The sequence below is a fragment of the Callospermophilus lateralis genome, chromosome 6 (genome assembly GCF_048772815.1).
Source record: "Callospermophilus lateralis isolate mCalLat2 chromosome 6, mCalLat2.hap1, whole genome shotgun sequence".
NCBI lineage: Eukaryota > Metazoa > Chordata > Mammalia > Rodentia > Sciuridae > Callospermophilus > Callospermophilus lateralis.
The window spans coordinates 11258061-11285035 of NC_135310.1; the positions used below are offsets into that span (position 1 = coordinate 11258061).

General features: G+C 37.7%; 1 long non-coding RNA gene across 1 annotated transcript in view; it reads right to left on the bottom strand.

The window, feature by feature from the left end:
• Positions 1 to 13679: 13679 nt before the first annotated feature.
• The window catches only part of LOC143401781 (uncharacterized), a 29056-nt gene continuing 15760 nt past the window's right edge, over positions 13680 to 26975 (bottom strand). The window contains exons 3-4 of the long non-coding RNA XR_013091701.2: positions 14449 to 14716; positions 13680 to 14249 (exon numbers count right to left, since the gene is read on the bottom strand). This is a non-coding gene — a long non-coding RNA (uncharacterized LOC143401781). The remainder of the gene's footprint in view (positions 14250 to 14448; positions 14717 to 26975) is intronic.

Below are 26975 nucleotides of genomic sequence, written 5' to 3' on the forward strand. Positions count from 1 at the left end.
TTTTCTTGTTTTGTTCTTTTCTCAGTAGGAGAACAAATCTAACCCTAACTGACACCTTTCTCAGTTATGGTTTCTCATTTGATTCTCACAACACCCTCAAGCCATTCCTTCCTCCCATACAAAACAAGAGCAGTGGCAGTGCCCACGTCACTGGGTGCTGGGGACTGCAGAGAAGAACTCCCTCATCACTCTGAGCACAGTGCCTGGCGCACCATAAGTATTTGGTCACTAGTCTTTATCTTACTGAGGACCTTCCATCTCTAGCTGGATTGTCAATTCTTCAGGGACAAAATCCGCATCTCCAGTCTCTCTTGTATCTTCCCCTACACTCAGAACCATCCTGACCCTACAGCAGGCTCTTAGCACTTCAGTGCCAAGAGAACTTCGGGACTGAGCACAAACATGCAAATAAAATTATTGGAAGCATTTTTCAAGTTGTTTCTTTCAATGCAGAGACTGGGTGTAGTTTCTCAGCAATGGCTTCCTATGTGACTGACTGCTCATTTAAAATGAAGACAGGATTCCTGACTCAATTTTTTCATTTGCTTAAAAGATACAAGAAATTTTTTATAAAAGGGGAGGCCAATCTCTTATGGTGATAGATAGGCTAAGCTGTGTTCAGAGGGCTACTGCTGTCAGAAAACAACTCTGATTTCCCATCTTCCTGTCTAGATGTCATCATTCTGGTTGGCTAAAGGAGAATCCTATGGTCATGAGATTTGTACCTGTAGAAAGCATGTGCTTTAAACATGCTCAGTGGTTGGCACTTCGCAGTAAGTCCTGGTCTACACGAGTTCACGTGGCACTTGTTTATCAACAACATAATTATTAGTGCCAACCATACAAAGTTGGTTTTATATTGACCCCAAGAGAAGAAATGCAAAATAATCACCCTTTCCCAAAGCATAGTAAAACTCCTGTGGTTTTTAAAACCAGAGCAACAACACATGTAAAAAAGCCCATGGGTTATTTTAAGTGAACTTATTTTTTAATTTCATTCACTTTTCACCATATGCTGTTTATTTTTTATATCCTACATAGGCTGAAAAGTGAAAATAGACCAGGCCACTGTGTTTCATTTTGGGCACATCATTTCAAGGATGACATACAAAAACTCCGTGGAGTTCAGAGAAAAACAAAGATGATTTTTAAAAAGACTTTTATGTATAACTTATGAAATAATATTTTTAAAGCTCTATGTATTCCTTAACCAAGCAAACTGCTTCCCACTGATTCAAGAAAGTTTTACCACCAAGGGCTTCATGATCTGTAGACAGAAGTAGATTTGCATTCCCTCCCAGCTCTACATTTATAGGCTGGGGCAAGTTTTGGCAACTTACTTGACTTTGTTGTATACATGAAACATATGAAACACTAAATACACTGTCTACTCCATATGATTTGGAAGGGGGTAAGAATTCAATGAGAGACTATAAGGCACTTAACACATTTCCTGGAGTTAAACGGGTAAGGATGGGCATGCATATGTGTTTTATTTTTAAATTTTTTTAAAGAGAGAGAGAGAGAGAATTTTTTTGATATTTATTTTTCAGTTTTCGGTGGACACAACATCTTTATTTTATTTTTATGTGGTGCTGAGGATCGAACCCAGCACCCAGCGCATGCCAGGCAAGCACGTTACAGCTTGAACCATATCCCCAGTCCCATGTGTTTTAATTTCTAAATATAATAGCTTTCTGTCATGTGATTTCAGGAAACCAGGCACATTCTACTCAAGCCCAAATATTTCTCCTATGTGATTAAAATTTCTCCATTAAAGATTTATGAATGTATCCCTCTCTCCAAAAGGTTTGTACTTTATCAAAATAAAACACTTTGCTTTGGAAAAGTAACACTTTGAATGTTATCAGTTATTCAGACCTTAGTATGAATATATTTCAGATCAATTCCCAAAAGCCTGATTTTATGCTGCAGAAGAGGAGGAAAGAGAAGATGTAGGTACTGGAGAAAAGAGGAGATGATGCAGGAGTGACCGTAGTGACTAGGGAGGAACAAATTCTATTCACTGAACAACATCCTCTCAGAAACAGCCCTACACATTCATGGACTGAAGGTATGAAAAGGAGCATCTACCTAAATATGGCAAACCCATTCCTAAAGCCTGGGGTCCCAGGGTTTGTAAGTTGCTAACCATATTGCAACTGAGCCTTGAAAGATGAAGATGGACACTGAGGGAATGTGGAGACTCCTTTCCAGACAGGCCCAAGATAATTCCATGGATCTTGGTTACAGAGAACAGGAGTGGTGTACAGCATGTTTCCCTCTCAGTGACAAGTGCTATGCTCCAGAAGAATGCTGGTACAATGTCGGGGGAAAGGGTACTACTGAAGGCCCCAGTCTTCCTGAGCCCATCCCCTACTGCTCAGGGCTCCACAGGTCCCTATGATTGACAAGGATTGGAGGGTGCTGGAGATTAAGAATTTACCTCCCCCAAGAGGGGTGCCACAGAGAAGAAGAAGGGGGAGAAGGGAGGAAGAGGAAGGAAGGGGAAGCTAGAATTAATAGACAACCAACACTGTTACTAAAAACTTCAAGTCTCAAAAAAAAAAAAAACAAAACCACAATGTTGCAATTCATAAATTATCCTTTGATACATTTATCCTTAAGTAGTCTGGACTCATCATTGTGAGATAATTCATGGAAGTCATAGAAACCTAGGCTCAAGGTTAAAACTGTAAAAGATGATAGGGTATTAGCCTTCCTAATTAATAACCTTTTTGCTGACTATCCATGGGCAAATTCCTTGGATGACTGGTGCACCTGCCTCCATTTTATTTCATAATCCCAGCCAAATTCTGATTTCTAACCTCATCTGGCCACTGGGAAATTTCCATCTATGATTTCTGGCGTCCTTCTTTCTTCCAGGAAAACCCCATTCTCTTTCAGCAGCTTCCGGCTGCTTCACTTCTGCGGGAAACATTTACTGACTCGTGAAGCAAGGTGTGCTGTAAGCATCGTAGGGCATCCATCGTGGGGGTGGGATGCCTATTTAGATGAACTGAGCCCTTCAAAGTGCCAAATATGGATGAAGGGATTTGGGTGGGGGCCGAGTTACAGAGACCTCTGACAGTCTTTGACCCAAATGAACACCAGCCGGCAGAGCCTTCTGTGTGGACCCCTTGGACCCCTGATGGCTCTTTTGAATCTAAACTTATTTTTCTCTCTCCACGACTTCCCTGAGACCATTCTTGCTGGAAGCTCCTTTGACACTGGCCCTTTTCACTTCACTAACTTTCCTCAAGCCACCAGATCTGCAGACAGATCTTGCTCCTTTTATTTCAAGGTCACTTCCCTGGGGCCATCTGGCTCCCCACCACGGGGCTCCTTGGTACAGCCACTCTCCTCTGCCCTGATCCACTGTAACTGGTTCATCTCTCTGTGCCTCTGTTCACGTCATTCCCCTGAATATCTAGCTACTTCTTCCAAAGTCTGACTCATGGGGGCTGGGGCTGTAGCTCAGTGATGGAGCACTTCCTAGAACATGTGAGGCCCTGGGTTCGATCCTCAGCACCACATAAAAATAAGTGAATAAAATAAAGGCATTGTGTCCATCAACCAAAAAAAAAAAAAAAAAAAAAAAAAAGTCTGACTCATGACTCAACTTCTCTGAGAAGTGGTCTCTGAAGAATTCACTTCTAATCCTTTGCCCCACTAGGCTCTCATCTACCTTTCTACTTTTTTTTCCCCAAAGCTGATGATCAGAGCCAAGGCCTTTATTTGCCAGGCAAGAGCTCTACCACTGAGCTACACCCCCAGATTACTCCTCTAGCCCAAATATCACCCCCTTTGTGAAGCCTTCGGATCATAGTTCCCATTCCTCCAGTGAAATATGAAGCCACCTATGGATACCACTATTTTAGCCCACATATATTGTGTTGTAAATATTTGTGAGAGGTTTTGACCCTGCTGTTGAGGGCCAGAGCCGAGTTGGGATGGCATGGCATTTTGCCAGAAGGAGTGGTTAAGAGGTGACGCCAGCGAGCCATTAAGATGATGATAATTAAGTTAAGCTGTGTATAATTGCTGGGACTGGATGATGCTGGATTGAAACAGGCTGTGTATCTAGTTGTATATGGACCCTGCTGTCCGACAATAGGGTGGCTCCGGGAATAGGGAAGCTCCAGGAATAGGGTGGCTCCTGCTGCCTTGCACCCCCCCCCCCACTTTGGAGTCCCTGTGGAGTTCTCGCAGGGTTCCCGTTGAGTTCCCACGGAGCCCGGTGAGGGGTGGGAGAGTTCCCGGAAGTGCACACGTGGAGTGCAGGTGAGAGTTCGGGCAATGAAGTAGTTCCTGTTTGAACCTACAAGTGCCTCGTGGTGGCTCGGTTATTTTGTTCCCAGCCAGTCTGCGGCACCTGCTCCAAGAATGAGTACTCCAGGAGGGGACCCAATGTTTTTGTTTTTCCAGAGCCTGACACAGGGCCTGGTCCTCCCATGAGTGATTGACCTCTGAAGCCAGTCAGAGAGATAACCTGGCAAGGGCCCTCCCCAAACTTGGCACCAATGTGACTGGGGTGTTTGAGCTTCTCTGACAGTTTCGGAGCCACCACAGGTACCCTATTGTTGGCCAAAGTTTGGTCCTTGTCCCTGATGCCAATTCAATAATGAGGACACAGTTTTGAGAAAAAGGAAAAAGAAGGTTTATTGCCGCAGCTTGGCTGGGCACAATTCACAAGCCACTTGTCAAGCAGGAGTGAACTTTATTTTTTGAATGCGCGCCACACCACCCGAGCTCTCCAGGAATTCCCCGAGAGCCCAACTGCCACCATGGGCTCTTCTGGAGAGCACCTCAACAGGAACCCCTAGGTCCCAGCTCTTGAGGCAGATTGGCTGGGTTGCGTGGGTGGAGCCAAAAGAGTCCCCCAATGAGCAGCTCCGTGGTCTGAAAGGGCGGGGAAACAGCCCAATGAGCATCACCGCAGAGGAGCCAATCAGCTGGAAGTTTGCTGGGGCTGTTTCAGCTGCTGCTCTCAACAGTTTATTGCTTTGCTAGCAAAGGAGAAACACAGGGGACTCCTGTGGTTCTTCTCACCAGCAGGAACAAGGGGCATTTATAGAGGTGATTCAAAAGCTACACTCCACGTGCTCTCTGTTGGAGTCGTAATTCAATTGTTGATTTGGAGAGATGGTCATTTCTGAGATCTTCTGGAACCATCCCCAAAGTCTGGATGACTTTGTTCCTACAGTGGGTGAGTACTCAAGGAAAGAGTAAAGTGGGGAATAAAGGTAATCCTGTTTCCCCTGAGATTATGGGGGAGCAGGGAGAGAGGAAGAGAAAGAAACATGCCCATTTTAAAAATAAGTTGAAGTAGCAGAGCAGCAAGGGCTATATTCAAAGCATAAAGTGGACGCTGTTATACTCTGTGTAAGAATGTGTCCATTATTCTAAGAAAATTGAGCAGAATCCTCATATCACAACACGGGTAGTGATTTTGGAAAGTGAACTTCTAGAGCTTTAGTTTGCAAGATGCATGCCAGCCACTCAGCCCATCTGAACACACCTCATGGTGTTCTGAGCAGGGGCAGGATCATGAGCTAACAGCGGCCACCCTCCCACAGTAGGGTGCTGCACCAGCACCCTGCTCCCCAGTTCAGAGCCTCCTCCACATTTCTGCCACCCAAAATGTGGGATTTTGCCTTGGGGTATTCTGGAAGAAAAGTCCTCACCTCCCTTGAAGGAGGGTCAAACACCAGAAGCAGCTATCACAGATTGCTTCAATAATTTCTAGACATGAATAATGTCTGTAACGACACAAGGGCCACAGATTTTTGTGAAGAGGAGCACACCTGTCACTTCTGGCTGGAATGCAGTAGACACAGGGGCCATCCTACATGCAGGGTTTTGTTTAATGAAAATACACCACTGGAAAAGCTTTCTCACTGTCCTGCCAAAGCGCCCAAATTATTAAAATTACTAGATGTAGATAGTAGATATTTCTTCACATTACTGAGAAACAAAACTATTAGCATGGTTGATCTAAAAATAGGCTCATTGCAGCTGAATTGAGATGTATTTTCCAGATGCTTTGGTTTAACATCTAATTTTTTTTTTCCATACAAATATAAAATGCCACTATGGGACATGCAGTCTTGGCATCATACTAGTTTATCAGGATCTAATATGATTTTTTAAAGTTTTAAATTTAAAAGTTTCATGGGAAAATGTATAGGTGGCTTTCAGTTGAAAAATTCCTCAGTGAAGCCGGATATGGTGGTGGGCACCTCTAGTTCCAGCTCCTCTGAGGCTGAGGCAGGAGGATCCCTTGAGTGCATAAGTTCAAGACTAGCCTGGGCAACATACAAGAGCTCATCTCAAACAAATGAATAAATGAATAATCCACAGTGCTGTTGCTAAAGTTCAGTAGCCGGAGACTGGAGACGAACTTGAGCTTTCTTCAGAGCAGAGCAGCTGGGGTTCCAGCACACTCAGGAATCCATATTGTTATTGTTCTAATTAGAAGCCAAAGAACACACTGTATGTTCAGAAAAACACTTAATACAGCCAGGTATGGTGGCACACACCTGTATGTCATCCTAGCAACCTGGGAGACTGAGGCAGGAGGATCACAAGCTTGAGGCCAGTCTAGGCAACTTAGTGAACTCTGTGTCAAAATAAAAAAAAAAATACAAAGGAATGTAGCTCAGTAGTAGAAAACCTACCTTTTACACGTGAGGTCCTGGGTTGAATCACCAGCACTGCAGCCTACACATACAAAGACATTATGCCTTCTCTGGTAGTTGACTAAATCATTGTTTAAAAGATCTGAATACCAAATGAAATAGAATCAACACTTACTAAACACTGTATTGACACTTATTAAAAATGAGGTTCAGGGATGGGGTTGTGTGAGGCACTAGGTTTGATCCTCAGCACCACATAAAAATAAACAAACAAAATTAAGATATTGTGTCCATATAACTAAAAAAATATTTTTTTAAAAATGAGGTTCATTGAAAATATCGTGGGCCATACCTCCTCATACCTGAGCCACTCTGGTCAAGACCTCTGTAACTCTCATGGTTGTTTTTGTTCTTAGTTTGCTAATTGTACTTCAAACAGATCTTTAAAAATTCTTTCCACCACATCCTGCATGTCACAGGTAATATCTGTGAGGTGGAAACCAGGGGGCTGCTCTAGGTGAGATCATGGACAGGGACATGTTCTGTGGAGTCCAGGAAGTCAACCTGGTGTTAGGGGACTCAGGGACTGGAGAGTGGCTCAGGGGCCAGAATGACCCAGAAGGGAGAGAAGTCCACCTGTTGTCAGGACCCAGGACATCAATCAGGACTTTAATTTCCTTATCTTTCTTATCTATAGCAGCCAAATCCATCAAATCCAAAATGCTTCAGGCATGAAGATACCGTAACTAAGCCTGCATGACTAAATATATAATGGTCCGGGCTAAGATAATTTTTTTTTTAAAGACAAAAGGAAAGAAGGGAGGAACAAGGACCATTCAAATAATAAAGCATTGCTTAGTGGGAGTTTTTATAAAAGTACAACTTGCCTTACATTAGACTTCAAATTTACAACCTTCCTGCCAAGCTGGCTACAGTCCAGAAGTTTAACACCCTCTGTTGGCGAGGCTGTGGGGAACAGGCATCTCGGGTGTTGCTAGGAAGAATGAAAAATGATCAACTCTTTTGGAGAGATTTGATAATAACTAACAAAATTATCAGTGAACGTGCCCTTTGACCCAGACACTGTGCTTCTAAGTTTTTATCCTGCTATCTCTTGTAAAAGTACAAAATAACATGTGTCCCATCCCAGGCCATGTCTTGTGACATTGTAACAGCAGATTAGGAACAACCCAAGTGTTTAGCAGTAGAGACCTTATTCCAAACAACTATGAGATGCCACCCATTAAAGTATTATGTGTACACAAAACAGAACGAAGACTTCTGCTTTATAGAAAAAATTTCTATAGTGTGGAGAGACTATAAGATATTCCAAGTCAAGAGAGAGATAGAGATAGAGATAGAGAGAGAGAGAGAGAGAGAGAGAGAGAGAGGGGAAGGGTGATTCTCTGCTGGTTGTGATTATCTGTAGAGGGTGGAAGAGAATGAAATGGAGAGGCCTGTAGAAGCCAGACTTTCCACGTACCTCTCTATGTGATTTTTTTTTAATCAAATACATATGCTATATTTTCAAAATACATAAACAAAGGTAAACCTGAAAAATAAAATCCATGATCTTCATCAGTTTTCCCTATTTTGGCATAGGGAGCAACAGTCAGATAACTGGGGTTAGGTAGGGGTGGCATGTGGTGGTTGTCAAACCTCAGACCAGATACTTCGTGACTGGACATCAATCCATTCCCCTTTGCTGCTGTTCTTTTGTTCTGTTCTGTGCCTTGTAGCTGAAGTGCCAGTGTCACTTTGTCTACCAGTTTTGCTAGCTGCGTTCCTGTCTTGTTTCCTGGAGTTGAGTGCTCGCTGTTGAATCCTGCCTGTTACTCCATCCATCTGAGCCCGGGGCTCTTTTCTGCCCCTGTGCTAGGTCAGTTTTATCTGTCCACCCTCTGCTGAGAGTGGCATCTGGTCTTTCCACTCTGGGCTCATTGCTGTAGCCTGGTTACCTGTTGACAGCTGTAACTGGTGCTGCCTGCCTGCCTGGATGACCAAATATCAGCTTTCCCCTTGATGAACGCTCCCTCATACCTACCACTTACCGGAAGTTCTACAGGAACTGCAGACAGCCACCACTAATTGTGCGTTTGCCCCAGGACAGGGGATAGTGCTTCGACTCTACAGGCACCATATCACTTGATCTTCCTGAGGATGATAGGTGATATCTAGGCAGGAAATATTCCTGCTTCACAGATAAGAACATGGAACAATGTGAAGAAAAATAATTGGGGGAAATTATTATTATGCAATTATCATTATGCAATCAGTAAATGGAGAATCTGGAACTGGAGGTGTTTCAGTCCAAAGTGGAGGAAACTCCAGCTGTTTCACATTCCAGGGAAGTCCTGTGGCCATGGCCTTGCGCTCCAGTCCCTGGGCAAAGCCTGCGTTGCTGGACCTCCCCCTGGCCTGGGCTGAATTCAGTGTTATGGTTTGGCCCCAACCATGGTTTGGGTTAGTTCAGGGTCAGACACTATCAGGCTACCCTACTATAATTGGCCCTTGCAGGCATACCCAAACCCAGCTTGCGAACCACATGCTCACTTTGCCGAGTTAGGGACTACCAACAATCTGGAGTGGGAAAAGTTAGGCACAAAGAACACGCAGAAGTACATTACATTTGGTAAGATTGATTGGGTTTTGTCCACCCTCCCTCCCTTCAGGCCTGCCTTCCTTGTTTTTTCTTCCTATAAGAAAAACCAAAAAAAATAAAAAATAAGTAAAACCTGGGTAAGGAAGCGCATGCCTGTAATCCCCACTACTGAGAAGACTGAGGCAGGAGGATCCCAAGTTAGAGGCCAGACTCAGCAACTTAGACCCTGTCTCAAAATAAAATTTTAAAAGGACTAGGTATAGAGCACAGTGGTAGAGCACTTGCCTAATTGTAAGAGATCCTGGTTCCATTCCCAGTACCACAAAGAAGCGAAAGAAGTAAATAAATAAAAATCTAAAGTCTCAGAAATCTATATCATCTAGAAAAGAGATGTTTATAGTCTGTTGAAAGTTCATTGTGAGAAACTGTCTTACACATTTTATTATGTTAGCAATCTTTTATTCTATGCAGAATTTTGTTAAAATATAATTTATAGACTTTTTAAAAGAAACAAAGACCATGAGAGAAATATTCAGATAATTCACTGGGTAAAGTTTGCTTTATACTTCTGGGAAATATCTTCTATTTCTCTTCTACTTTAGAATTGGATTTTTAAAGATCCTTAACTCAAAAAAAATTTTAGTACACACATTGGCAGATCATTTAGAGGAAAACATTAGTTGAGTCTCAATAATTTAGAAATAATGATCATTCAGATAGGAAAAAGGCTGAAGTAAAGGTACTCATTGAAAGAGTAAGTGCATTAAAATCATTAGCAGAGACACCCTCAAATACCCAACAGCCTCCCTCAGACACATACACATCCTCACCACGAACACATCACACACCCAGAGAGACCCAGAAACATTCACAAATACCATTAGGAAACTGAAAGCACAGGCGTTTGAACAGTGACCAGCCCAACTGTTTTAAGAATACTTGAATCAATAGTGATTGGTAAATATAAAGATTATGCATTAGATTTGGGGATAAGGTTTTTTTATGTAGAAGTATAAAATAGCCAATCTGATCTATTTATTTATTATTAGAATTTTCCTAATGGATACCACTTATCATTTCATTTATTGGATTTACCTGAAGAAATGAAAAGCCATTAAAAAGGTGAATTTAGATTCAGTTGTTACCATTTCATTGTAACGCATTCTGAAGTCAAATCTAAAGTAAGTTTAGAGCTTTTTGTTACTTTTCCTCTGCTTAAACATAGATAATAAAAAAAAAACAAGGGCTGGGGTTATAGCTCAGTGGCAGAGGGCTTGCCTAGCATGTGTGAGGCATTAGGTTCCATCTTTAGCAACACATAAAAAATAAAATAAAATAAAATAAAGGCATTCTATCCATGTACAACTACAAAACAAAGTTTAAGGCAGGGCACAGTGGCACACGTCTTTAATCCCAGCAGCTCAGGAGGCTGAGACAGGAGGATCATGAGTTCACAGCCAGTCTCAGCAACCACAAGGCTTTAAGCAACTCAGTGAGACTCTGTCTCTAAATAAAATACAAAATAGGGCTGGGAACGTGGCTCAGTGGTTGAGTTCCCCTGAGTTCAATCCCTGGTGCTCCCCCCCAAAAATTTTTTTTTAAAAAGCAAAATAATTTCTAAACTATGTGATGACATGATATCCTAATCCAGTTTTTATTAAAGTTTTTGTTCGACATTGAAATTATTTTGTGTTTCCAAATAACAAAAGTATTACGTATTAATTGTATAAAGTTCAAACACTAAAAGGAAGGCTAATAAAAAATCAAAATCACCTGTGGTTACACCAGTGAAGAATATTTATTTTAAAAAATTCTACCACATCTGACTCTAGCAACAAGGGACTAACCGACACACTCTTGTGATAAATATGTATATGTATATGATGGTCACTTACTTGGTTTCTGCTCTCTTTAACATTCTTTTTTTTTTATCCTTCCTGTGCTAGTTGGGGTTTGAACCAAGGGCCTTTCACTTGCTAGGCAAGTGCTCTACCACTGAGGCACATCCCTAGCCATTGTCAGTTTGTTTTGAGATTTGTTTTCCTACTTTGGCCTTGAGCTTTCGATCCTTAGATCCTTCAGCCTTTGCCTCCTGAGTCACTGGGATTACAGGCATGTGCCACTACAAACTGACTGCATGGTGTTCTTTATCCTGTTTTTTTTTTTTGTTGTTTTTTTTTTTTTTTTTGTGTGTGTGTGTGTGTGTGTCTTTTCCTATTGTTATTTCTTTAACTTTCCCATTTGGAAACACTTATTTTGGCCTTTAAACATTAAGGCTCTAAAATTTTCTCAGAGTACCATTTTCCTACATTCTATCTTTTGTATAGTGAGATGGAAGACAAGAATAATATATGTGTAAAATCAATACTGATAAGATACTAAGAATAAATAGAATTGGCACCCATACATCACATCACACACAAAAGTCAATCCTAGGTGGATTGTGAGTTATATGTGAAATACAAATTCATAAAAATTTTAGAAGCCAATTTGGGAGAATCCTACAACCTCAGAGATATAAACATTTTCTTATACAGGAAATAAATATTAAAATCCACAAAGGAGGGCTGAGGTTGTAGCTCAGTGGTAGAGCGCTTGCCTCGCACATATGAGGCCCTGGGTTCAATCTTTAGCACCACATATAAATAAATAAATAAATAAAAACAACTAAAAAATATTTTAAAAAATACACAAAGGAGGGGATGAGGCTGTGGCTCAGCAGTACGTGCTTATCTAGAATGTGTGTGAGGCACTGGGTTCAATCCTCAGCACCACATATAAATAAATAAATTTTTTTTAAAAAATTTTTTTAAATCCACAAAGGAAAAATGGACAGATTGGACTGTACTAAAAATAACAGCATCCTTTTATCAAAAGACACCATGATGAGAAGGAGGTAACTAGTTCCAGACTTGGAAGAGATATTTACTAAATATAAAATCATTAAAAAATTTTTATCCTGAACATGTAAAAAGAATTTATGAATCAATAAGAAAAAGACAAATTATATTTTTAAAATGCTCAAAAGAATTATATGAGAATTTTATGGAAACAAAAGCAAATGGCCGATATGTGTACAAAATATCTCTGAATCTCATTAACAAATAGGAAAATACAAATTCATTTTACAACATACAAAATTGGTGAAAATTGAAATCTAATACTAACATGCATTAACACAGATGAGGGCAAGGCAATCTCTCATATTCTGCTGGTATGTGTATAAATTAGTAGAGTCCCTTTGAAGACCAACTTTGCTTAATGAAGATGCCTGGACATGGCGATGACCTTGCAATTCCACTCTTAGGTATAAACTCTATAGAAATTATCTTGTTGGAGGAGGCACTTATGAAAGTGCTTAGAATGTCACTATTCCCACTAGGAAAAAAAACAGAAGCAAATCAGCATCCACTAACAGAATATAGACGAGAAAGTTGATGGAATAGTATACAGGAGTGAGGATGAATAAATTATAGCTGAGTTCAACCATATAAAGAAATCTCTGGAACATAATTTTGAGTGGAAGAAACAAATTGAAGAACAGATCTAGCATTAGGTAAATGATACATAGTTTAAAAACATACACAACAGTATATTTTCTTTGTGAAACTACAAAAAAAGACAAATGCTAAATATCAAGTTTAAGATAATGGTGGAAATAAGTGGGGGGAGTGAGTCACAAGGGATGTCAAAGTGGGAATGTTGCTCTCTTTGTCCTTTTCCTACACTCCGTGGTACACAGGTGTATCATTATACCTTTTTGGAGTTTTTCCCCCATTATCCTTTATATCTTAGATATTTAAAAAATATCTAAGTATTTATTTTACATCTGTCCCCATATTTATTTAAAAAAAATTAAGAAATAGAAGGAGTGACACTATTCAAGATTGAAAAAGTGCATAAATCCTCAGACTGTGGAAGTACACCTAGACCCTTGGGGGTTAGATAAAAACAACTTCAAACCTAAGTCATGGAGAGTAAGATTGCAGAGCACCCAAGATTAAGGAGAAGAGAGAGTTTGCCTTCAAAGAAACAAGTCCATTTCTCTGTTGCAATGACACATCCCAGAAGTAACTAAACAAATAAACAAACAAAAAAAACACACACACAACAGAGACAGGTCCAACTTTTGTAGGATGTTAAGCTTTAATAATTGTAGAGAAACAGGGCTGGGGTTGTGGCTCAGTGGTTGAGTGCTTGCCTAGCACATGCAAGCCCTGGGTTTGATCCTCAATACCACATAAAAATAAAAAATAAGATAAAGGTATTGTGTCCAACTACAACTAAAGAATAAATATTTAAAAAAAATAATTGGAGAGACTATTTGAAACAAAAAAGTACCAGATAATTAGGTACAAAAGTTGAGGTTTACTCAGCAAGATAATAGAAATCGTAACAGATAAAACTTGAAGTTAAATACTACAAAATCCTGAAATGTAATATAATCTTTAATTATTTTCATCATAATTTATATATCTCCTCAAATATATTTTGTTCCCTACATTCTTTGGCCACATGTTTGATCTCCTCTTACTGTGATAATGACTTCTGAGTATGGTCTTCTACAAAGAAAGTAGAAAGATCAATCAGTCTTCTAAACATAAATTAGTCTTTTAGCCCAGTTTAATCCACTTGGTTAAAAAAAATTATCAGTCATAATGGAGAAAAGTTTATTTTAGCTTCTCAATTCGCTACTGGTCGTGGTGGGAGAGTCCTCCCAGCCCTTTGATCTTACCATCAGGGCAGGTTGGTCAAGGTTGACTGGATTTCACTGCACCCAACATCCCTCCCACCCCTACCTTGCCAGAGTTGTTCTCAGCAGTAAGGTGTGTCAAGGGCACAGTAGAGCCAAGTCACATGGCCCGTGACCGGGGAGTAGAGCCATGCACCAGACGGATTCTTCTCCTTGAGGAAGATGCTGATGTTCCATGGGGTCCCCCAAAGGCAGGTTCTCCTTGGGAACTAACTGGTGGTCCTAGAGCTGCAGGGTGTTGGGAGATTGGTACCTGCAAGAAGGGTGACTGGCTGGTAGGACTCCACACCTCTAACTCTCCCGTGACTGTTGCTCCTTCCTAGATCTTGAAAGGATCCATACAAATTATGGTTTCTGAAGCTGCAACATTGATTGTGGGCAAGTTGGACTGGGCAGGGACTACAGAGGAAAGGCACTAACAAGACAGCAATAATAGAAGAACAATGATTTACCTTAACTTTTCCTCTGCAAGGCAGGGCCGTGGAAAAGTGAAGCAGAAGGACTTCCACTGGTTGGCTCTGCCCTGGTCTTCCCTCTCCGTTACCTCTGCCTGTTCCTGCGCTCTTGTCTGACCTGGGTGAGGTGTAAGCAGCAGCTCACTGAGGAGACTCTCTCCTTTCCTCGGTGCCACAGCAGGACTAAGTCCATGTAACTCAAGAGCAAAGTATCAGCAAGCCATCTGTCCACAGATCTAAAATCTCTTTCTCCAGTCAGATTTATCTGAAATAAAGCCAGTATTGTATTTTAATTTTCAATACCTTATTTCTACTTCTTCCCACATTTCTTTTCCCACATTGATTCTGAATTTATAAAGGAAGAGAAATACTAGATATGATATGTTCTACAACCCTTATAATAAAGGCTCACTTGGTGAGATTTTTAAAAGTAGGAGAAACAAACTCTACAATAAAGCATGGGAGAACAGAGAATACAACGATTGTTTAATTTTAGTCTTTTTAAATATAAGTGAGGTATATTTGAAACTTGGGAAATCTCCAAAATAAAACTTTTCCAAAATACCCGAAGGACCAAAAAAGGTGACAACTTGAAGTAGATATCAGGGAAAAAACCTCTCCCAAATAATAAGAAAAAAAGTACGGTAAATAAAAACCAGAAAATAATATGGTAGAAAGAAGTTCAAAATCAACAATTCTAATAAAGATGAACATTGTATTCACCTGTTACAACATAGAGATTATCTGAATTGGAATACAAATTCTACCTATGGCCCTTAAAATTCCAGGTAAATACTAAGCAAATAAACATGTTAATACAATATTAATTATATTAAATAGAATTTAATGCAATAATATTCAGTATATAGAGGGACATTTTTTAATCATAAGAAGAAAAATTAGCAAAAAAACATAACAATCCCAAACTTGCATAACCCAACAACATGGCCTCAAAAATACACAATGATTTAAAAAAAGAAATTGTTAAGTACCCAGTCATAGTAGATATTTTTAATACACATTTCTCATAAATTAATATATTAAGCCAATAAATAATTAGGCAAAATAAAATGTCTTCAACAATACACTTCAATGGTGCTTTATAATGGATGTAATGGAATCTTTCCTTGAAGAATTAGGAAAAAAAATTGATTACAATCTAGTCACAATGAATACATCTACAAATATAAAGCATTCATTACATACAGTGCATGTTTCATATCACAATGCAATACAGGCAGGAATTTTAAAAATAAAAACATATTTTAGAAATTCTATCACCTTAGAAACTAAAAAACACTTTGTGATAGAGTATATGATAAAAGGACAGCTAGATAAATAAGAGATGATAAGATCACACTATAAAAGCAATTTCATCAACTGCTTTTGTCATTTAAAACTATATTGTACATTTCTTTCCATATCAATAACCATAGATCCACATCATCAATTTAACAAGTGGATGGTATTTCATTGTTCAAATGTACCATAATTTATTTGCTGTTGAACCATTTCAGTCAACACTATGCTATGTGGCGAGACTGCTGGCCATCCTTTTATCCTTTCTTCCCTTATTTCATAGTAATAAGATTTCTAGTTTTGAGCTGGCAGATGCTGCTGGGAATAGGCTTATTTCCCAGATTCCTTTGCAGTTAGTTGTGGCCGTGTGATAAATTGAAATGTGGTATGAAACTTTCAGGAATATTCTTTTTTTTTTAATCTTTATTTTGTGTATTAATTTTTATGTGGTGCTGAGGATCGAACTCAGTGCCTCACATGCTCGAGGCAAGCGCTCTGCCACTGAGCCACAAACCCAGTCCCTCAGGAGACATTCGTAAAGAGAAATGTGCCTTTATTTTCCCCAGTCCCCCTCAGTGATGGATGAGACACTTGGAGATCAAGTTAATATCTTGGGCCACAAGGTCGAATCCTTGTGGTGAAGAGATGAGGACCTAAGCCAGAGGCACTGGGTTGTGGTTGACCCAAGAATGCCATGTTTGCCATGAGTCTTATGTTTATTTACACAGCCATGGAATAGATCTCTACTTCATTTAAGTTATTTGGGATTCTCCTGGATAATGCCTGTTTTCCCAAATATTTTGCTATAGTGATCACCTGCTGTAAGCACTCTTGTGTGCATATATTTCCCTACTTCTTCAAAAGGAACATAGAAGTGAAAGAACATATTCTTCTAAAGATTTTTGAGATTATTGTCAAATTTCACTTCCTAATATTATACCACTTCACTCTTCCATGAGGAGAGTATAAAACATTTCCACTTTTCCTTTTCCACTTAACCCTTAATATTATTCTTTCCAGCTTTTGTCACAAAGATATGATTGCAGTTTTTTCTTTTTTAAAATATTTTTTAGTTGTTGATGGACCTTTATCTTATTTATTTGTATGTGGTGCTGAGAATTGAACCAAGTGCCTCACGCATACTAGGCAAGTGCGCTACCACTCAGCCACAACCCCAGCCCCATGATGGCATTTTTTGATAGCTAATATAGCTAAACATGTTTTTAAATATGTTTATTTGCTATTTGTGTATTTTTTAAGCTCCTTGCTCATTTTTATATCGTCATTCATTTTTTCTAATTGGTTTTGAAAGCCTAAGTATTGAGTATTTGACCTTTTGTCTCTTACTATTAAACATTTTCTTCGCCAAGTTCATTGTTCATTGCTCTGCTTTATGACATTTTTGTCATTATTATAATTATCAACACATCAATTCTTTTATTTTTTTAATTTATTTTTTTTAGTTGTAGTTAGCACAATACCTTTATTTCACTTATTTATTTTTATGTGGTTCTGAGGATTGAACCCAGGGTCTCGCATATGCAAGGTGAGTGCTCTACCACTGAGCCCCAACCCCAGCCCTATTTTTAAAAGTTTTTTAACACATCAATTTTATCTCTGGTGTTTATCTGGTGGTTCATCTGTGGGGTTTTCACGCATGCACAAGTAGGGTTTTGATCATGTTTGCCCTCCCTTTGTCCTTTCCCTCTCATTCCCTTCCCCTTTCTTCTGACCCCTCTAATCCCTAGTAGTCCCTCTTCTACTTACAGGGGTTTTCTTTTGTGTGTGTGTATGTGTGTGGGGGGATTGTTTTTTCTACATATGAAAAAACATGTGACACTTGTCTTTTTGTGTCTGATTTATTTTGGTTAACATAATGTCTTCCAGTTCCATCCATTTTCCTGTAAATACTGGATTTCATTCTTCTTTATCCATTCATCTGCTGATGGGCACCTAGACTGATTCTGTGTCTCAGCTATTATGAATGATGCTTCATTAAACACAGGTATGCAGGTGTCTCTTTTGTATATTCTTCAGATATATACGTAGGGGTGGTAAAGTGGGTTACACTGTATTTCTGTTTTTAGTTTTCTGAGGACCCTCCATACTGTTCTCCACAATGCTGTAGTGATTTACATTTATATCAACACTGTACTTAAGCGTTCTTTTTCTCTAAACCTTCATCAGCCCTTGTCATTATTATTAATTTATCAGCTTTTGTGACTGAGGTGAGATCGAATCTCAATTTAGTTTTGATCGCTTTTCCCTGATGGCTAAAGATATCAAGCATTTTTCCACGTGTTTATTGGCCATTTGTTCTTCCTCCTTTATGAAATCTATTCAGATCATTTGCCCATTTATTAATTGAATTATTTAATTTTTTGTTATTATTTTTTCCTTATATCTTATGAATATTAATCTTTTTCCAGATGCATGGCTGGCAAGGATTTTCTCCCAGTCTATGAGCTGTCTCTTCACTCTGTTGATAGTTTCCTTTGCTGTGCAAAAGATTTTTTTTTCTTTTGTGATACTTAGAATTGAACCCAGGCCTCATACATGTAGGCAAGTGCTGTACCACTGATCTACGCTTCAGCCTTTATTTATCTATAGTTTGAGACCCAGTCTTGTCCAAAGCTGGCCTGAACTTGTGATCACCCTGTCTCAGTCTCATGAGTATCTGGGATTATGGGTATGGGCCACCATGCCCAGCACGTGCAGACACTTTTTAGTTTGATATAAACCCATTTGTTAATTGTTGTTTTTGTTTCTTGGACTATTGGAGACCTATCCAGGAAATTATTACCTGGGCCAATATCTTGGAGCATTTTATTCCAATATTTTCAAGTCTTACTTTAATATCTTTGATACATTTTGAATTGATTTTTGCATAGGATGAGAGGTAGGGGTCTAGGTTCAATCTCCTCTGTGTGACTATCCAGTTTTCCCAGCCTCATTCAGTACAACGTTGGCTATGGATTTGTCTTATAGCTTTTATCATGTTGAGGCATGATCCTTCTATACCTAATTTTTTCAGGGCTCTATCATGAAGAGATATTGAATTTTATCAAAAGCTTTTAAGCATCTATTGAGATGATCCTGTCATTTTTATCCTCGAGTCTATTTATGTGCCGTATTATGTTTATTGATTTGCATGTGTTGAACTGTCCTTTCATTGATGGAATAAAACAAGTTTGATCATGGTGTATGCTCTTTTTAACATGCTGTTGAATTTAGTTTGCAAGTATTTTACTGGTGGTTTTTGCATTATATTCATCACAGAGTCTCTCTTTGTTCTTGTTGTGTCTGTGTCAGGTATTGGTAGCATGATGACGTTGGCTTTGCAGAGTAAGTTTGGGAGGGTTCCTTCCCTTTCCATTTGATGGAATGGATGGAGAAGCATCAGTATGAGTTCTTCTTTAAAAGCCTGGTAAAATTCTGCAGTGAATCCATGCATCCCTGAGGTTTTTGTTTTTTTGGTTAGGAGGCTTTTGGTTATTGCTTCAGTTTCACTACTTGTTATTGATCTTTTTTGGTTTTTCATATCCTCTTGGTTCGATTGTGTTAGATCATAGATCATATGTTCCAGAAATTTGGGCATTTCTTCTAGATTTTACAATTTATTTACATTATTCCATATATTTTTCAGGATATTCCCTAATGATCCTTTGATTTTAGTAGTGTCTGTTGTAATGTCTCCCTTTTCACCTCTGATTTATTTATTTATTTATTTATTTTAATATTTATTTTTTAGTTGTGGTTGGACACAATGCCTCTGTTTCACTCATTTATTTTTATGTGGTGCTGAGGATCGAACCCAGGGTCTCGCTCGTGCGAGGCGAGGGTTCTACCACTGAGCCACAACCCTGGCCCCACGTCTGATTTATTTGGGTCTTCTCTTTCTTTTGGTTAGTTTAGCTAAAGTTTTGTCCATTTATCTTTTAAAAGACTAACTCGTGGTTTGCCGCAGTCCAGCTGCAGCAAAATAACCGGGGGGGGGGGGGGGGGGGGGGGGGGGGGCACGAGAAACTTGTGTACATTGATACAGCAGGAGTGGGAGCCGTTTATTGTAGGACAGGAGGGGTATATATACATTCCACACAGCTTATGTTAATTAACATAAACTAGATACAGCAGTCAACCAATAAGGAATCTCCACACTTAATGGCTCACTGGAGTTACTTCACAAACCACTCCCTCTGCAAAATGCCAGGCGCCATCTTGACTTGTTTACAGACTCTAACAGTGGTTGCATTGATCCTTTGTACTGATCTGTTAGTCTCCACATCATTTATTTTTTTCTGATCTTTTGTGCAGAATTTTGAAAAATTTTTAAGTATTCTTATTCCTTTTTATTTTCTCTCATTGGTATCAACTTTAGAAAGTCCTCTTCTTTTAACTATTGTAAGAAATATTTACCTATAATATCTATCAGTACCTGTATTTATTATTTTATTTTTATTTGACTGACTTTGGTATTGTCTACTCATTTGGTGTTTGTTTTGCTATATGCAGGGTTCTAAACTTTTCTTCTTCCAATTGGTTGACCAAATGCACTCTTCAATATGCTATCTTTTACCTCCTGATTCAAAATGTTGTCTTTAGGAAACTTCAAACTCTCTTTATATATGTAGATCATTTTTGAATTCTCAATTGTACTCCAATGATCTATATACATCTTTTCCTTTACCAATTACTATATTATTACTTGTGTTCTTTAATAGCATATAATAACTGGTATGATATATTACCTCTAATAAATCAAAAATAAAAATTATCTCTTATAAATAGTAATTTACCACCCAAGATGAATTTTAGAAAGCATTTGAACAAAGCAATGAAAAACATCAATCCACTACAACTGGGATTTTGATTTGAATTTTGGTAGAATTTTAGATTAATTTGCAAATATTTAACACTTTTTCTTCATTGACTCTTCCCATCAATCTATTTCTTTTTACTTTTAAATTAAGTCACTTTCATCTTTATTTGCAATGTTATTAAGTCCTTGAAATTAACTACATCATGAAGTTTCTTGTAGATGTTGATGGTTTTAGTGAGAATGAGAAAGTCATAAGACACCTTTACCATCCAATGTGCTCAGAGTTCAACAAAGACAATTCAGAGAGTTGACATAAAATCCTAGTAAACAGAATTAAACTCTCCAATACTTTAGTACTGTAAATACACTGCCTGTACTTGCATCCCACAAAATTGGCTGGAAAGGACAAGTGACAATAAAAGCAGAATGGAATTGATCTGGAATGGTGAAGGAGAGGCTGAGAGGCACTGCAGATGGCAGAAGCAGATTTGGACTGCAGAAGCAAATTATGAGGCAAATCCACATGTGCCCTAGGCTAGTGAGGATAAGATGAATGTGCAATAATTTTAAAAAGGGAAATTAGGGAGAAGGAAATCAATTGTTTAAAAAAAAAAACAAAACTTTTCAATTCATCATGAATCAGTAACACAGATTTTTATATGAGCAAAAACTTGGACCAATTATAATCTCTAAAAATGTTTCTGAAGTAAAAGTGATATTTAAAACAATAATCTTGATGTAATAAGCAGACAAGTTTAGAGTAAGGAGGTAATTACCAGTTTGTTTAAGGAATTGATGCAGTGATTTATTTAAAAATTTAATGTATTTATATATACTTTTTTTGAGAGAGAGAGAATTTTTTTTTAATATCCATTTTTCAGTTCTCGGCAGACACAACATCTTTGTTTGTATGTGGTGCTGAGGATCAAACCCGGGCCGCACACATGGCAGGTGAGCGCTATCGCTTGAGCCACATCCCCAGCCCCTACATATACTTTTTTTGTAAAATAGTATTTATTATGTGCCTAGCATTGTGCTGCATAAAGATGACTGTGTTTGCATCTAAAAATCTATTTTTACAAGGCCTTCATGACAGATGTCTCATGACACCACTTACAAAGAGGGAGACGTTCCCCAGGTACTTCTGTACTTTGTTCAACAGAAATTTAACTGCCCAAGTGGATGCTTGATTGATGTTATTCGATGATTAATGCAGCAAACTCCCTACTTTACCCTCTGTGGCAGAAATCTCCATTTAAGCCCTTGGGATATGTAAGTGCCTCATTTCTTAAGAAACTACAGTGAGATTAAGGAGAAGGGAAGGCTTCACAAAGCAATTAAGAAGAGGGCAGTTTAATCCATCCTTCTCCTTATTGAAAAGCCGCTTCAACCAAGGTATTGCCTGCTAAAATAAACTTTAATCTGCAAAGGAGTTTACAAGAAAATTTAGTCAAATAAAAAAATAAGAGGAATAAATAAAACAGCTATCAGGACAATCTTTCTCTCTCTCTCTTAGTCCCTTTTCAGTGCATTAAGTCTAATACCAGAAAATGTCATCGAAATAAGCATTTCTAAGTGTATCACAGATACTTTTCAGCCTGTAAAAGCCACTCTCCTGTAGCATGAATATTTCATTTTTTCTCAACTTCTAACTGACATCTACATGATGTGAAGCAAAATACTTTTGATTCATGTTGTTGCTGCTATTTAGAATTAGAAGCGTTGTTGGAATTGGATCTACCCTACAAAAGAGAGTTTCAGAATATTTACTTAATTTGGTGCCTTCCATTCTTCTCTGCCTTCCCCTACTTATAATTAATGGCTGCAAAGAGGGACAATGTGAGATGAGAGGAAAAGGGAAAAAAATGCACACACGCAACACACATACACACATACACATATGTACATACACATTGAACTTTTTGTTTTTAAAGCAGACTCTGGCCTTCAGACCTGGTGATGATGTAGATTACCTTATGCACCTTCTCCCACCTTGGAGTCACCTTAATCTCTCTAATCAAGTCTTAAAACGAGTCTCTCCACCAGAGATGCCACGAAGGAGAAAAGAAAAAAAAAAAGGCTCTGACGTTATTCCTAGTCTTGTTCTTGATCTTAGAGAAAGCAATAGATAGGTGTGTTGCTGTGAAGATTTCAGGATATTGAAAGAAAATAACGACTGCATATAGTTAAGAAGGATATTCATCACTAGCTATAAGTTATTATAAAATAATCCATTCTCCTAGCATCTGACACACAAGCAAACAATACAGAGCAACCAAAGCAAAATGAAAGAAAAGAATGGTTCAGACCAGAATAATGTACAAAGTAAAAGTACTTCTGACTCTCCCACTAACCAGCTAAATATTTATTCATTTTAGACAAAACTATTTCTTTTTAGCACAGAACAAGTATCATGGACATCTTTCCCTACAGCACACATAGCTCTGTTTCCCTTTTCTAAGCATCTGCGTGCAAACACAGATGTGTATTACATGGAAGAGATCAGATCCTTACTGATGAGACTTCAGCTGGTTTTGGCTATTTACAACAATATAGCAAGGATTTTTTTTTTTTTTATCAAGTGTGTAAAAAAAAAAGTATAGGAGAAAATTCTAAATGGCACTGGAAGATCAAAGGATGTGTTATTTAAATTTACAAGTAAAATGTATGTGTTAAAGTTTAATACATCCTGCCAAATTGCTCTCTAAAAAGGTTGTATCAATTTACACTCTTACTGAAGGTACCTGAGGGCAGATTTCCAAAACACAACAAATGTTTTCATCTTTGGTAATATGAAAGAGAAAAATTCATTTCTCAATTTTAGAAATTTTCAATTCTTCTAATATAAATGAGTTTGAACTTTGTATAAGTTCATTGGTCAGCTTCCTCTCCACCCCACCACAAACAGAACTCTATTATTTTTAAATTGGTTTGTTTACTTTTTTATCAATATGCAAGAACATTTGGATATTAAGGAAATAACACCTTGTCATATGTATGAAAAATGTTTTTCCAAGAATATGTAATAAATATCTACTTAAAAGAATGTTTCTAGTTTTGCCAGTAGACCCCTTATCCAGGATGAATTTGATTTAAAATCATTTCTATTTAAATCTCTCATTAGGGAAACCAAATTTAATCAATTTTTCCAAAGAAAGTGCATTCTTCTATTTGATTTAATCTTCAGATAGTTGTTTGATGTAACTTTAATACATAGTCATTACCTCAAAAATAGATTTATATTTCAAAAAGAAGAAAAAATTAGGAAAGAACAATGAAAAGTCAGAGAATAATGATGACCATCTTCATGTCTCATGAAATCTTTAGAATAAAATAAATTAAGAATATGAGGCGTAGAACATTCATGCAGATTTCAAGCTTTGCTCAGAACCTTGTCCTTAATTACTTTGCTAAATTTTTTTTATTGTCTCTTCATAATGTCCTCTTTGAAAGACATATTCTTCACTCCCTCTCTTTATCTATACCCTCTTTCCCAAATTCTCTTATGTATCTTCTGGAATGTGTTTTTGAGGGGACTAAGGCTTGACGTAAGACATGATCACTATTTGATCATGCACAATTTCATAGAAAGCCTCTGTTGACATTCAGATCATTGGGAACACAGTTTATTTGCAGTCAAAGTATTTGTTTTTGGTGCTGGGGTTGGAACCCAGGGCCTCATACAAGCTAGGCAAGTGCTCTGCCTCTGAATTAGGTCTACAGCCCAGAGGCTGAGTTTTAACCTTGATCTAGCTTTAACCTTGAACTAACACTCAGCAAAGTGTCATCTCTGAAATAGCTAGAGTAGGAAAATTAGTAGCAATGGTGCTGGATAAAGTATTCAGTGCTAGTTTGTAGAAAATAAAATTATTTAATTTTTCTAATACTCTGAAATCATATCATGCTTTAATTTAGATTTTAAAATCCTATGAATTTATGATTCTAGAATTATAAAAGGATATAACTGTGTTTGCAAATCATTGTTTCAGGTTCAAATTGTTTTAGATACTCAGGGTTTACTTTTTTTTTAACTCATCAATTAGTAATTAGTTAAATAACTTAAATAAATAATTCCTCAGGCTAAAGAAACTATATAATTGCCAACATAATAATGAAGTGAGGAGGCTAAATATAATATAATTAAAGAGAGACAGAGAAAGTAACATTGATAGGTTACCATTTTTAGTTTATTTTTAAATATAAATGAAGATTACTTCAAACATTATTTAATAGTTTAAAGTAGATTTATTATAAAGTATTATGTATTTTATTTATATTTATTTTTCCTTCTTGTTTATGCCCTTGGAGATTAATGTGGTTTTTTTTGTTGTTGTTTTTTTTTTTTGTTGTTGTTGTTTTTACTAAGTAAAGAGAAAGGCACACTATTGGTTCAAGGAGCAAACAGGTAACAACATATACAGACTCCTCACTTATTAAACAAATACTGACTGGGCATCTGTTGAGATTCATTATGAGAACTGCATTAAAAAGCATTTGAAATCTGAGCAAAATGATACCAGACTTTCTAAAGACTGCAGAAACTTAGTTTCACTGAGTTTGAAACTGCTCAGAACCCCCAAGTCCAAGGAGATTTAATCCTGAAGTTTCTTATACCTTAAAATAAATTCAAATTCTAATCATGGTATCTTTAACAGATTGGGAGTAAAACCAATCTGTTTCTTTATTTTGAAATTACCCCACTATATTTTCATTTATTCATAACACAAAGATGGCTTTGGGGGAACATGTCAGTACAGTTTAATAAAAAATCTATTTTTGATTTTCATAGGTAACAGAATTCTTATAGTTGTGGACATTTCTCTGTGACGATAAATTTTTTTTTTCAACTTTTTTTTTTTTAAGTTGTAGATGGACACAGTACCTTTATTTATTTATTTATTTAAATTTAAATTTTTATTTATTTATTTTTAGTTGTAGATGGATACAATATCTTTATTTATTTTTATGTGGTGCTGAGGATCGAACCCAGGGCCTCACATATGCTGAGCCAAAATCCTAGCTCCAAGATAAGTGCTTGCAGGTGGAAGGCCTCCATTTACTAGCTTCTGGGGTAAGAAAAGGTAAGGTTGGATGACTAAATTGCTCTGCTTAATGGGACGGTGATGAAGGGCAGCTGGAGAAAGTTCTGGAGGAAGAAGAATGGAGATCTTCCAGGGGAGGCTGTGTTGCAGCTGATAGCCAGGAACCCAGGGGAGAGATGTTCAGTGGGACTTAGGGGGAATGTTTGCTTGGTTGGAAGGTAGCCCTTTAGGATCCCACCATTAATCACCAGTGAATCTTTAAGGACATTGAACTCATTGGATTTCTGTGGAAAGGATTTATGTCAAGGTAGGCTTCAGAAGTAGGTGGATCCCTCTCAATGAAAAGGGCAGCTGACATCTCAATAACATATCAAAAAACAAAAATAAACAATTGAGAGAATTATTTGTGGAATGCTTTGTCCTTTGGTTGTGCTTGGACTTGGAAATGCTGTTGGGCCTTTGAAACACTTACTTGCTCCTACCTGGCATAACAACCAGAATTTAACTACAAGCATGTTTAGAGATGAAAATTCTCCCAAAGCACACCTGAGAGGGTTATTAATTAAAGAAACTACATGAACATAATCCTCATCAGTTTACCTTTTAAACAGAAAAATTATCAGTTTTAAAATTAATCAATAACATGAAAAAGTCATAAATGCTTAAAAGTCTGTTTAATTTTCATAGATTTTTAAGGGGGAAGAAGATTTTCTACTTATGTGTTCTCTGCATATTCCATTATCAAATATTTAGGACTACTCAGACTGAGTTTTTCTTAAATCAACGAATCAACAAATCTGTTTTGAAATATATGTAATACTTAATACCAGTGGGAGAATAATGTCTTCCAGCTCCTCAGTCCTCTTAATGTCAGTAATTTTCCACTGTAAGACTATGCTCACTGGGATACTTGAATGAAGTCTCTATATGCTGTTACAGGAAGTAAAAATCACTTGGCAAGAAATTTCTGACTCAAGCGGTATTTGTTCATTTGCATATTGTTAAGTGATTTGCATGCTAGTTAAGTTAAGGATGTCACAAAGGCATCTCTCATTTACATTACCAAGAGGGGAATTAGATGATGACAGGATATATGTGAAAGCACTTTCTAAAGTACCAACAAAAGATAGTCTTCTAGTATCTATATCAGACACAAGCCAAGGAAAGTCTCAGGAATAACCTCGAGGCAAAGGAAAATTATCTACTTATAAAACCAGAACTATAAAAAATCAGGTAAAACTATACACCAAATATCTTAAAAGTTTGTTTTCTCATATATATAAAGGTAAAGAATAGTTAAGGAGATTCCATGTATGCTTTAATATAGATGTTTCTCCACTTACAAAGGGGTTATGTCCAAATAA